At 42.0% G+C, this 12,750-nt stretch overlaps 1 protein-coding gene across 1 annotated transcript in view; it reads right to left on the reverse strand.

Annotated features, from left to right (window-relative positions):
• LOC132888723 (serine/threonine-protein kinase 32C-like) overlaps positions 1 to 12,295 on the reverse strand; it is a 212,250-nt gene extending 199,955 nt beyond the window's left edge. Inside the window, exon 1 of the mRNA XM_060924807.1 lies at positions 12,264 to 12,295. The gene's annotated coding sequence lies outside the window, so the exon portion shown is untranslated. The remainder of the gene's footprint in view (positions 1 to 12,263) is intronic.
• Positions 12,296 to 12,750: the final 455 nt, after the last annotated feature.

The following is a 12,750-nucleotide window of genomic DNA, read 5'->3' on the forward strand; positions in this document are numbered from 1 at the left end:
GCGCTAACCACTACACCACCGTGCCGCCCCTAGAAATGACATTTTGTAAAAAATTTTTATTTATCAAAATCCAGTGAATGTGGATAGAATAAAACAATTATTCCACTCAATCTTGTCGTACATGGCTTTTAGCCAACTCAGTGCTATGCGCCTCATCAGCTACCAGCTCGTGTATGACTCGATTTTGTGGGATAACTCAGAAATATAAAAATGGACAAGTATTATCATATTAAATGATGGAAGATCTGGATAGCATAGACTGTTCTGGAAAAACAAACAAAGAAACAAACAAAAACAAGAAACAACATGTAGGACATCTACACAATACTGCATGTACCCTTATAATGATCAAGATAAGAGCTTAAAAGTAGAGCTAGAGAAATTACCCTGAAAATAGCCTAGTGTTCATAAGGTTAACCCAACCACCCCTCAACCCTCATCCCTATCCCCCCACCCCTCGCTCCACCCCCTCCCTTCCACCAACAAACAGGATAGTAATACCTACACAGAGTATTCCTATTTTGACAGAAGATCTTTTAAGTTAGATCCAAATGTCCAAAAATGTCCAAAAAGATCAGGATCTAGTAAGCACATGAAATGTTATGAGGATGTTTCCAACACTGGACTACAATCTTCTTAGCTGCAGTCAGGCCTGACAGCCAGACTGTGCCTGCTTTTTTTTTTCATAAGGGAAAGATGGGAGTCATCATTTAAAAGATGTACAGCATGATCCATTGGCAAGTGTACCCTCCATTAGCTCCGCAAGAGTACTAATAACCTTTCCTCATAAACCAAAAACCCCTGGATATTCCCATACAACATGGATAAAGGAGCCAATGATTCTCTGGGGGCAAAATGAGCAAAATGGGTCAGGAACCAGTCCCATTTGATGTCTAATTTTTGGTGTTAGATATGCTCTATGACACAATTTCAAGTATATATACTGATGGTTTGGATTTTTCAAAGCACCAGCAGTACTGTCCCAAATTGCATTCCAGTCTACGTCTTGTCCCAGTTCAGATATATCCCTATCCCAGGCTTTCATTCCTGATGTGAGCATATTAGTTCTGGGAGTTTTAATTTACCATAGATATAATGACACTGTCTGTCTTGGAGCAATCACAAATATTTTAAAGTTTGATTATATCCAATGCTGCATTAATACAAACTCCTTTTTAAAACATCAGAGACACAAACACACTGTCGAAAAGCAACTACTATTTTTTTTATTTTCCTTGAATTTAACATGTAATAAACAAAATACAAAAAATAATAAATAGCACAGTGAACATGACAGATGGGGAAAAAAGTTTCTATCTACCGAGGCTAAAGATATTCACTCTCAGTTATTCACAACTCTACACATTTCATGCTACTTTCCATTTCTTTTGCCATGTCAGTTATGACATCTACACTATATAGCCAAAGGTATGTATGTGGACATGACTATCACACCTATATGAGGGTTTATATGAGCAAATCCCTACAGCCACATTCCAAAATCCTAGCGGAAAGCCTTCACAGAAGAGTAGAAGCTATTATGACAGTAAAGGGGGATTAAATCTGGAACGGGATGTTCAAAAGGCACATATGGGTGTGATTTTAAAGTGTCCACCAACATTTGGCTATATAGTGTATGTACATACACCATAGAGAGTCCTACATCACCATGGCCTGAAACGCTATCATCGCATTAAGAGAAAACCCTCCCCCAAGACCAGCATAAAAAAGGCTGACTGAAGATTGCAGGTGATCACAACCCTTTTGGAGGAAGAAAACAAAGTGAACGTTTTGGAGTGGCCATTACAAGCCCTGATCCGAACCTCACTGAACATTTGTGGACTGAACTAAAAAAGTGCATCCAAGCAAGGAGGCCCACAAACCTGTCTGAGTTACACCAGTTCTGTAAGAAGGAATGAGCAAAAATGTTTGACCAAGGCTAACCCTTCCATCAATTGTTTGATACAAGTTCAAGCAATTAAAAGGCAGTGCTTGTCACGTCTGCACCTGGTTACACTCAAAACTCCAATTCCCAGCATTCACAGCGGCCTTCAAATATGGCCGCCATGGTCTACAGCACCCGTCCTGCACCTCACCGTTCAGTGTCTCCTGAATTCTAATCATCTGCACCTTTTCATAATCACCACAGTCTCACAGCTCAGTATTTAAGGACTTTAGTTTTCACAGTTTCTTTGTGAAGTAAAAGCTCAGTTACTGTTGGTCAGACTTTACCAAGCTTTTGATATCCTGCGTTGTTGTTCTGGTTTTGACTTTGTTTGCATTTTGCTTCCTTGCCTCTGCCTCCGATATCCTGTTTGTGCCTCGCCTGACCATTGCCTGTTTTTGACTCTGCTCCTTGCTTAACGTTTTGGATTTGTCTGCCAGCTTTGCCTGATTAAACTCTTTCCTGCTTTTACATCTGACTGTCACCTGCCTTTCTGACAATCCCAGAGAAAACTAAAAGTGTCTGCAAACTTTTGACTCTTAAAGGTCCCATGGTATGGTGGTTTGTTGATGCTTTAAATGGGCTCGTGGAGGTTTCCGGATGTTATATCTGCAGCCTTTCTCGAAATGAACCCTCGGCATGTAGATATAGCCTCCTGGGAGAAAGCCCCATTTCAGCGCTTTTCCCAGTGCGTCGTTTTGCTAATGAGAAGCAGGAGGCGGGGAAGGGTAGAGGGTGGGGGCGGGTCTTATCATTAATATTCATGACATGTAAATGTGTTACCTCTGATTGGCTAACAGCACTGTGATGCTACCTCCAGTGGGTCAGAACAAGCGGATGTGGGTGTCTTACTATGGCGAGAGAGAAGGAACAAACCGCGAAGGGAAAAATACCGCGCGCTGACGTCATTAAGGTGCGACGCGAGGAAATAAAATAAATTCAACAAATGTTTGGGTTTTTACTGAACAAACAAACAAATAAAATGAACGAGTGACTTAAAAAAAAGAATGTGGGTGTCTTTGTAAAAACTGTTTTGATTGGCTATTATAACAGAGCATGCTGCATGCTTTTTGGTTTTGTAGCGCAGAGTACCTAGCTAACTGCAGGAAGCGGTTAGCTGCACAGCTAATGTAGCCATTGCAAGGCTAACGCACCGATTTTAAAACAGGGCAAAACATAAGCTCATAAGTTACAGTCAATTTCCAGACTAAACTCAGTTTAACAGAGCATGCTGCATGCTTTTTGGTTTTGTAGCGCAGAGTACCTGGCTAACTGCAGGAAGCGGTTAGCTGCACAGCTAATGTAGCCATTGCAAGGCTAACGTGGCACCGATTTTAAAACACGGCAAAACGACCAGTTATACACTTACTTGTTCGGTGTTTGAGGCTGATGCGGCAGGGATGCTTGGTACGGACCCAGGCTTCAGTAACAGTTGATGTGCAAAACCTGCCCTGTACTGTCCCAAGTTGTGGAAACATTCATCAGTAAAATGCTTCCGACAAACATACACCGTCTTAGGTAGACTCGACGGCGTATTATTGAAGTAAATAAAATTAAGCCACTGCGTCTTCAGGGGCTCTCCCGTCGGCAGTAAAAACAGACTCCTTTCTGTGTTGTCACATCCATGTACAGCACAACTTCCATGTTTCGCTCGCTTAGGTGGTGCCATGTTGTTGTGTCCTCTATGGTCTACTCACTACAACTGGGCGGGCAATCCATATGGTGGGTGGGAATCCAGAGGGGGGGCGTGGGGATCATCTCCCTTGCTGACGTCGGCAAGGGAAGAGCTTCTCAACGCGCTGTTTTGACGCGCCATTCTCAAATGTTGGGCATAGTTTGGTTTACACATTATGAAATTTCTAGCCACTGGGGTGACTTAAGAAGGTCAGAGGAACTCATTTTAACGTTAAAAAACCTCAGAAAGTGAAAATTTCATGCCATGGGACCTTTAAAAATCTGATATAGTAAATGAAAGCTGAAATGACTCTCTCTCAGGTATTATTTTGAAATCACCTCTTATGAAAATAAAGTACAATTGATTTACTAGAAGAAATGTACAGTAATATGAATTGGCGTTGTGAAAAAATGAAATTGAATAGCTTTAGCCTTGCTGCATGTAAACATTTGATCTCAACAGTATCTCTATCTTTATAGCTACCTTTATTCATTGTCTACTGAGTGACCAGCTATTTAGAAGTCCCACTCACCCAGCAGTCACTCCATGTTTAATAATAATTTCATTTGTTTTATACAGTATTTTTAAAATGGCAAATAACATTTATAGATGATTATAATTGCATTATAAACTAGATTTGGAGTCCACACTAACTCTCCTGAGATTACCAGCTAGATCAAGCAAATGCCCTTTCTAGCACCATATTTGTAACCTAATCTATCCATCCATTATCTGTAGCCGCTTATCCTGTTCTACAGAGTCGCAGGCAAGCTGGAGCCTATCCCAGCTGACTATGGGCGAGAGGTGGGGTACACCCTGGACAAGTCGCCAGGTCATCACAGGGCTGACACATAGGCTACGTTTACATTACGTCGAATCAGCGGATCATCAGATTAACGTTCTTAAAACGATTCGCGTTTACACTAAAACCGTTAGCCGTGCACACAGAAACACCAATACGCGGATACGCTCGGCTCCGCAGGCATCCTGCGCTCCAAATCACTCCGCCCTGAACAGCGAGTGCCCTCTGGAGGGTGCGCACTCCGGCCCTGCGCAGCTCACAGAGCGCGCGAGTGAAGTGAACAAGCCACGATTCGGGACTGAGCCGCTGTGTGTGAGATCCCAGCGCATATCACTTATTACTTGCAAGTGGAAGGATGGCAAGCCTAAAGACAATCATAACTACACAATGGGCAGTATTTGCATCAGTATTTGCAGTATTTTCATACTTTTATACTCTTTAATGAAAGGTGATACAAGGCGGAAGTCTGCGCCGTTTTTCAGCAGTCGCGTCACATGACCAACGCCAGCGAATCAGGAAGGTGGATGTCACAGTGACGTTGTCCAATGAGACGCCAGCTAGAGCTCAGCACAGCGTATTCGCGTATTCTCAATGTTTACACAGCACCGGAGCTGATACGATCTAGATTGAATACGTGGACGCTGGCGGATTCCCGTTTCCCCGCTTTTTCAGGGGGGTTAATGTAAACGGACAGTGCATCCGCGAAGAAAACGAGACAGATACGGTCTAGTGTAAACGTAGCCATAGACACAGACAACCATTCACACTCACATTCACACCTACGGTAAATTTAGAGTCACCAGTTAACCTAAACTGCATGTCTTTGGACTGTGGGGGAAACCGGAGCACCCGGAGGAAACCCACGCAGACACGGGGAGAACATGCAAGCTCCACACAGAAAGGCCCTCGCCGGCCGCTGGGCTCGAACCCGGACCTTCTTGCTGTGAGGCGACAGCGCTAATCACTACACCACCGTGCCGCCTGTAACCTAATCTATTTATGGAAAAAAATTAATCAAAGATTATAAATATATGATGGAAAACAAGCAATCACTTTGATAATCAGCATCATCCACACCCTCCCTCTCTCTCATTTTCTGAGGTAAATGTCAGTCATGACAATTAACAAACAGAAGCCTCATCATCGCTCTTGATTTGACTGTTCACTTAGTGCTGAAATAATCACTGCTTAATTCATTGAGTTTTGTGCTGTTTAATTCATTTAACAACTTCCTCTGCTGCTGTTTCTACAGTGTTAGTAATGGCCTGTGTGTATCTTGGATCATTTTGCTATTGGATGTAACCAACAACTTGATCACAGCACGACATTCACTGCATAGGACAAGCATAATTAACCTGCAAGCTAGCAATTAAAATGTATTTAATCTGACTGACTGTTTTTACAGCCGTGTTTATTGGTTCATTATCTACATTACGTACATTACAGACATTTAGCAGACGCTCTTATCCAGAGCAACATACAACATACTCAGAGCGGCCTGGGGGGGTTAGGTGCCTTGCTCAAGGGCACTTTGGCTTTTCCTGCTGGTCCAGGGAGTTGAACCAGCGACCATTTGGTTCAGAAGCAGCTTTGGGATCAAAAGGTTGTTGGTTCGATTCCCTGGAACACAGCTTCCCATATCTAAGCCAGACAAAATTCTATGCATATGATGCATAGCTTTCTTTTCATACACAGCTAAATTACCAGCTTGCCTTTTTCAGGTTAGATAATGACATCGTGACATTTTCATATTATAATTACTTTATTTCCATATTATAACATCCTGATGACTGGTATCAAGCAATGACAGTATTTACACATTTCTTCTCCAAGTATTACATGACACATTACTGCCACTTTATCATTCTCACACTGACTCCTCGTTAAGCAAAAAATCATTTTTCGATGTGTTATCTTGTGCACAAATGCATGACCACAACCCCAGATTACTCCCTCACTCACTCCCTCCTCCAATCTCTCTTTTGCATCATTTACCATGGCCTGTTCCTGTTTTGAAGAAACACAATTACAAAACAACCGCCTCAAGGGAAAGGCCAAAAAGATGAAATGAAAATGAGCATGCATTGAAATGGTAATGTATTCCATCATGTATGCTGACATGCTGTTTCAAACAGGCCGCTTATTTCATAGACAATTTTGTATGAAAACATGAAGAAATTGACAGAGCAAACAGACTGGAGAAAGAGTGAGAGGCTAAGGAGGGGAAGGACGAGGAAATTAAATATCCTCTGATAATACACAGAAGTAACAGGATCAGTCAGATTACTACATTACCCATAATTCAAGATTCATCACCAGAACAAAATTAGTCATAACATCACAGTATGGCATGCACACTATAGTATAGACAATATGTTTGCATCCTTCTGTCTACGAGAGACGATGGTGTAGCGTCCAGATACACAATAGACAATAGGTACATTATATATAATCAGTAATTCATAACCATAAATACTGTTTAAATGAACCTTTGTAGTCAGGAGCTTCTTTAACTGTAAAATAAATTCAATTTACCCACTCATTATAGATTTATTTCATGAATGTGTAAAATAATATTTTGTCAATTATTAGAGCCATAGAGCTTTGTATTCCTAAAGTTTCCAACAGCAGAACATACTAGGTTCCAAGTCTACATTACTTATAGGCATTCTTGTTTTTGAGTTATTGAGATCTGGATTAAATGCTTTGAATTCAAGTCAGGGCGGCACGGTGGTGTAGTGGTTAGTGCTGTCGCCTCGTAGCAAGAAGGTCTGGGTTCGAGCCCTGTGGCCGGTGAGGGCCTTTCTGTGTGGAGTTTGCATGTTCTCCACATGGGTTCCCTCTGGGTGCTCTGGTTTCCCCCAAAGACATGCAGGTTAGGTTAACTGGTGACTCTAAAGTGAGTGTGAATGGTTGCCTGTGTCTATGTGTCAGCCCTGTGATGACCTGGTGACTTGTCCAGGGTGTACCCCAGTGGCGGCTGGTAGTCTTTCAAACAGGGGAGGCTGGTCGGTTACGATATTTCCAGATTTTAAAAGAAAAAACACATCAATTTTGCCCATACTCTTGCCTCTGATCTGGCTGATTGTTGGCAGGGTCACAAACTGTGAAATAACAGGTTCTTTTGGCCCATTAGCCTACTGTCCAATATACCGTACATGATGGTGGTGTTGGGGGGGTATATTTTAACATTTTATATTTTAAAATTGTGGCATGTTGTTTAAAAATTGATCATTATTGAAAGCAGCTCTTTGTCAGGAACCTCAGCAGTAACAGCAGAGTGTTCTGGAATAGGCACAAGCACTGACCTTGGGGAGCCAAACATAGAGCTGGGTGCCACACATTTCATTCAATGACACTTTCCCTATATTTTACTTATTTTGACTGAGAAATGTTTTATTGACAATTTTGATAACGCTTCACTTTTAATCCAGGTCTGTAGTGTGAAATGTTCTCGGCTGTGTTTTTGTTTAAAAATGTTTTCCAAATTGTAGCTGTGTTTAATTCATATCCAGAAAAATATATATTCCAATATAATATACTCAGCATAAACATTTTAAATAGATTCTATATTTTTGGTCCATCCATGACATATTACTAAAGTAGCCTATTTACTGTTGTTGATGTGGGTTACTTGCTGTTAGCCAATTCACTTTCTCGTACCAGGAGAGCTGAAAGGAACGAGTATTATTCCCTACCTTTTTCACCAAGTCAATTTGAGGCGTTGGTCTACCCTGCTCTTTAATTTTAATTTTTTCCTCGATTTAATTTTGGCAAATGGCTTCGCCAAAATTAAATCAGCAATGCTTGGCATCCGTGCGCAGCTTTCTTGCTAGCTGACTAGCCACCTCAAGTTCAAGTTCAGTCACTCAAATAAACGAAATTTCTGGAACTAAGATAGCAAACTTGACAACACTATATTTACACTTTATTTACAATGAAAATATAGACAAACTAAAAAAGCTGGTAGAAACTGTATGTAATGAATGAAATCGAAATGTAAGCTGATCTCTTACAATACACCACAGCACTTGCGAATCCGCATGGGACTGAACTGAGATTCACCGCTGCCTGTCTATATTTGAAACGAGCTGTCAATCAAAGAAAATATCCAGCCGCTTTCACCAATCACCAGTCTCCTTGCAGAAAGCTTTGCCATGTCCCTCCCACTGTGAGGCTGGGAGTCCGGTGGGCGGGCGTTTTCGCAGTCACTCACACTCACTATCCGTTTACGTCATTATGTTCCACCTGGGGGCGGGTATGACGTTGCATGTGAGTATTCACAGCCTTCTTCCAGGCAACCCGGTCAGTGGCCACTTCCGGGGACAGATGGAATGTCTTCAGGTCGTCAGCGACCACCTTGGCCCACGTCTTCCTGGGTCTGCCTCTTCTCCTGGTGCCAGCGACCTCCACCTTCTCAATGGCTGATATTGGGCCAGATGCTCTTTTGGTGTGGCCAAACCACCGAAGCCATCCACGGCGAAGTGCGGCTTCAAGGGGGACAATTTCAAGTTTGTCCCAGATACTTGGGCTGGTTTCATCATTGGGGTTCAGGCCACACATCCACCTCAACATAGCCCGCTCATTCCTTTCAAGTCTTGACAGGTCAACCTTTTTAGGGGCCCAGCACTCACTTGCGTAGAGCAGGGCACCCCTGACACAGCTACCATAGACTCTACCCCTTGTTCTGAGCGATAAACTCTTGCATGTCAGCAAAGGGAGCAGCTCCCTGAACTTTCCCCAAGCAGCTCTTACTCTTGCTATTATGGCAGCTTCACAGCCACCACCAGCACAGATGGTATCGCCAAGATAGCGGAAGGAATCTACTACTTCAAGGTGTTGCTCGTTCACCATAACATAATCACACGGTCTGCCATCGATTGGGCGAGCTGTACCCTGACATCTGCTACATCTGAACAAGGGATCCGGTGTTAGTCTGCCAGATATGTTGCTGCATTTTTTATGGACCCAGTGGGAGCATCCGTTGCAAAAGATAGAATTACTTCCTACGCCCTTCCTGCAAACAGCACAAGGGTGCTTTCCTGAGTCCTTCAGAGAGTTCAAGTTTGGACCAGACATCAGGATTTTTGTCTTACTCATTTTTAGTATTTGTCCAATAACCGTCTTGCATTTTGATATTGAAAAGCGCAGAGCTCCCAAATGCCATTGAAGTCCACTGAGGCTGGGAGTCCGTGGGACTCCGTGGGCGGGCGTTTTTGCAGTATTTGTCCAATAATTGTCTTGCATTTTGATATTGAAAAGCGCATAGCTCCCAAATGCCATTGAAGTCCACTGAGGCTGGGCTGCATCGCGTTGTCACGAGGGGGAAAAACTCACGCACACATTAAGCGAACTGGGGAAAGTTATAACGGAATGATTTCGCACTGTAGTTGGGTTGAGCACATATATTTCTATGATTCTGGATCTGAAATAGCAATGTTATAAGGTCGGCTATAACATAAGCCTAGTGCAATTCATCCTACACGATGTTCGTCATTTTTAGAGGAGGCTGAGCCTCCCTCGTTGTCTTAGAGCAATCACCTGTGGTGTACCCCGCCTTTCGCCCGTAGTCAGCTGGGATAGGCTCCAGCTTGCCTGCGACCCTGTAGAACAGGATAAAGTGCCTAGAGATAATGAGATGAGATGAATTCAAGTCAAATTTGACCCATCAAACAGCTATATAAAAGAGCTCACTATAAAAGAAAATATAATAATATTGATAATAGTGGATTTCCACTGCTTTAATTAATTAAATAATTATGGACCCCCTGGCTATGCTTCACAAACCCTATTTTGAGAAGCACTGTTTTAGATAGTAAATATAATGATCTTTCTGTCAATCCACCCATAACTGCTTATCCTGTACAAGGTCGCAAGCAAGCTGGAGCTTATCCCAGCTTACTATGGGCGAGAGGCAGGGTACACCCTGGACAAGTCTCCAGATCATCACAGAGCTGACACATAGAGACAAACAACTATTCACACCTACGGTCAATTTAGAGCCACCAATTAACCTAACCTACATGTCTTTGGGGGAGACTGGAAGAAACCCACACAGATACCGGGAGAATATACAGTGGTGCTTGAAAGTTTGTGAACCCTTTAGAATTTTCTATATTTCTGCATAAATATGACCTAAAACATCATCAGATTTTCACACAAGTCCTAAAAGTAGATAAAGAGAACCCAGTTAAACAAATGAGACAAAAATATTATACTTGGTCATTTATTTATTTATTTAGGAAAATGATCCAATATTACATATCTGTGAGTGGCAAAAGTATGTGAACCTCTAGGATTAGCAGTTAATTTGAAGGTGAAATTAGAGTCAGGTGTTTTCAATTAATGGGATGACAATCAGGTGTGAGTGGGCACTCTGTTTTATTTAAAGAACAGGGATCTATCAAAGTCTGATCTTCACAACACATGTTTGTGGAAGTGTATCATGGCACGAGCAAAGGAGATTTCTGAGAACCTCAGAAAAAGCGTTGTTGATGCTCGTCAGGCTGGAAAAGGTTACAAAACCATCTCTAAAGAGTTTGGACTCCACCAATCCACAGTCAGATAGATTGGGTACAAATGGAGGAAATTCAAGTCCATTGTTACCCTCCCCAGGAGTGGTCGACCGACAAAGATCACTCCAAGAATAAGGCGTGTAATAGTCGGCGAGGTCACAAAGGACCCCGGGGTAACTTCTAAGCAACTGAAGGCCTCTCTCACATTGACTAATGTTCATGTTCATGAGTCCACCACCAGGAGAACACTGAACAACAATGGTGTGCATGACAGAGTTGCAAGGAGAAAGCCACTGCTCTCCAAAAAGAACATTGCTGCTCATCTGCAGTTTGCTAAAGAGCATGTAGACAAGTCAGAAGGCTATTGGAAAAATGTTTTGTGGACAGATGAGACCAAAATAGAACTTTTGGTTTAAATGAGAAGCGTTATGTTTGGAGAAAGGAAAACACTGCATTCCAGCATAAGAACCTTATCCCATCTGTGAAACATGGTGGTGGTAGTATCATGGTTTGGGCCTGTTTTGCTGCATCTGGGCCAGGACGGCTTGCCATCATTGATGGAACAATGAATTCTGAATTATACCAGCGAATTCTAAAGGAAAATGTCAAGACATCTGTCCATGAACTGAATCTCAAGAAAAGGTGGGTCATGCAGCAAGACAACGACCCTAAGCACACAAGTCGTTCTACCAAAGAATGGTTAAAGAAGAATAAAGTTAATGTTTTGGAATGGCCAAGTCAAAGTCCTGACCTTAATCCAATGGAAATGTTGTGGAAGGACCTGAAGCAAGCAGTTCATGTGAGGAAACCCACCAACATCCCAGAGCTGAAGCTGTTCTGTACAGAGGAATGGGCTAAAATTCCTCCAAGCCGGTGTGCAGGACTGATCAACAGTTACCGCAAACATTTAGTTGCAGTTATTGCTGCACAAGGGGGTCACACCAGATACTGAAAGCAAAGGTTCACATACTTTTACCACTCACAGATATGTAATATTGGATCATTTTCCTCAATAAATAAATGACCGAGTATAATATTTTTGTTTCATTTGTTTAACTGGGTTCTCTTTATCTACTTTTAGAACTTGTGTGAAAATCTGATGATGTTTTAGGTCATATTTATGCAGAAATATAGAAAATTCTAAAGGGTTCACAAACTTTCAAGCACCACTGTACAAACTCCATAAAGAAAGGCCCCTGGGCTCAAACCCAGAACCTTCTTGCTGTGAGGCGACAGTGCTAACCACTACACCACCGTGCTGCCCGACTTTCTCTCTCTATATATATTTTTAATAGTACATAAATACAAGAGTCAATATTACATTACCTTTTATCTCTGCAATGTTGAATGTATTTGTGATACTGAATGAGGTGCAGCAGATCCATCTCTGCTCATCTCTGAGAAAACCTTACTAATGAAAACAGATTCAGAGAAAAGTAAAGCCAATTGATGAAATGTGCATTTGCATCACATTAGCATAAAGTGCTGTCTCTAATTTTCCTATGACAAAAAACTGCTCAGTCCACATCCCTACCGGGATGCTCTAACAATATACAACACAACAGTTCACTCCATTATTATTAAGGGTGTTATTTAGTATGCACCATACCGTAATTCCTACTTGCCCACTGAGAGCCAAGCACAAAATCACTTAGAACTAGACAAAGATATAAAAAGCAAAAACAATCCAGTGAAATTAATTAACCATTATGGTTCAGATTAATCGAAAATCCTAATATAATTACACAAGGCCCACTTTAGCAGGCCATCTCATTCAGATAATGAGAACAGTGAAGTAATTAGACACTGAAAC

Source organism: Neoarius graeffei, chromosome 7, assembly GCF_027579695.1.
Source record: "Neoarius graeffei isolate fNeoGra1 chromosome 7, fNeoGra1.pri, whole genome shotgun sequence".
NCBI lineage: Eukaryota > Metazoa > Chordata > Actinopteri > Siluriformes > Ariidae > Neoarius > Neoarius graeffei.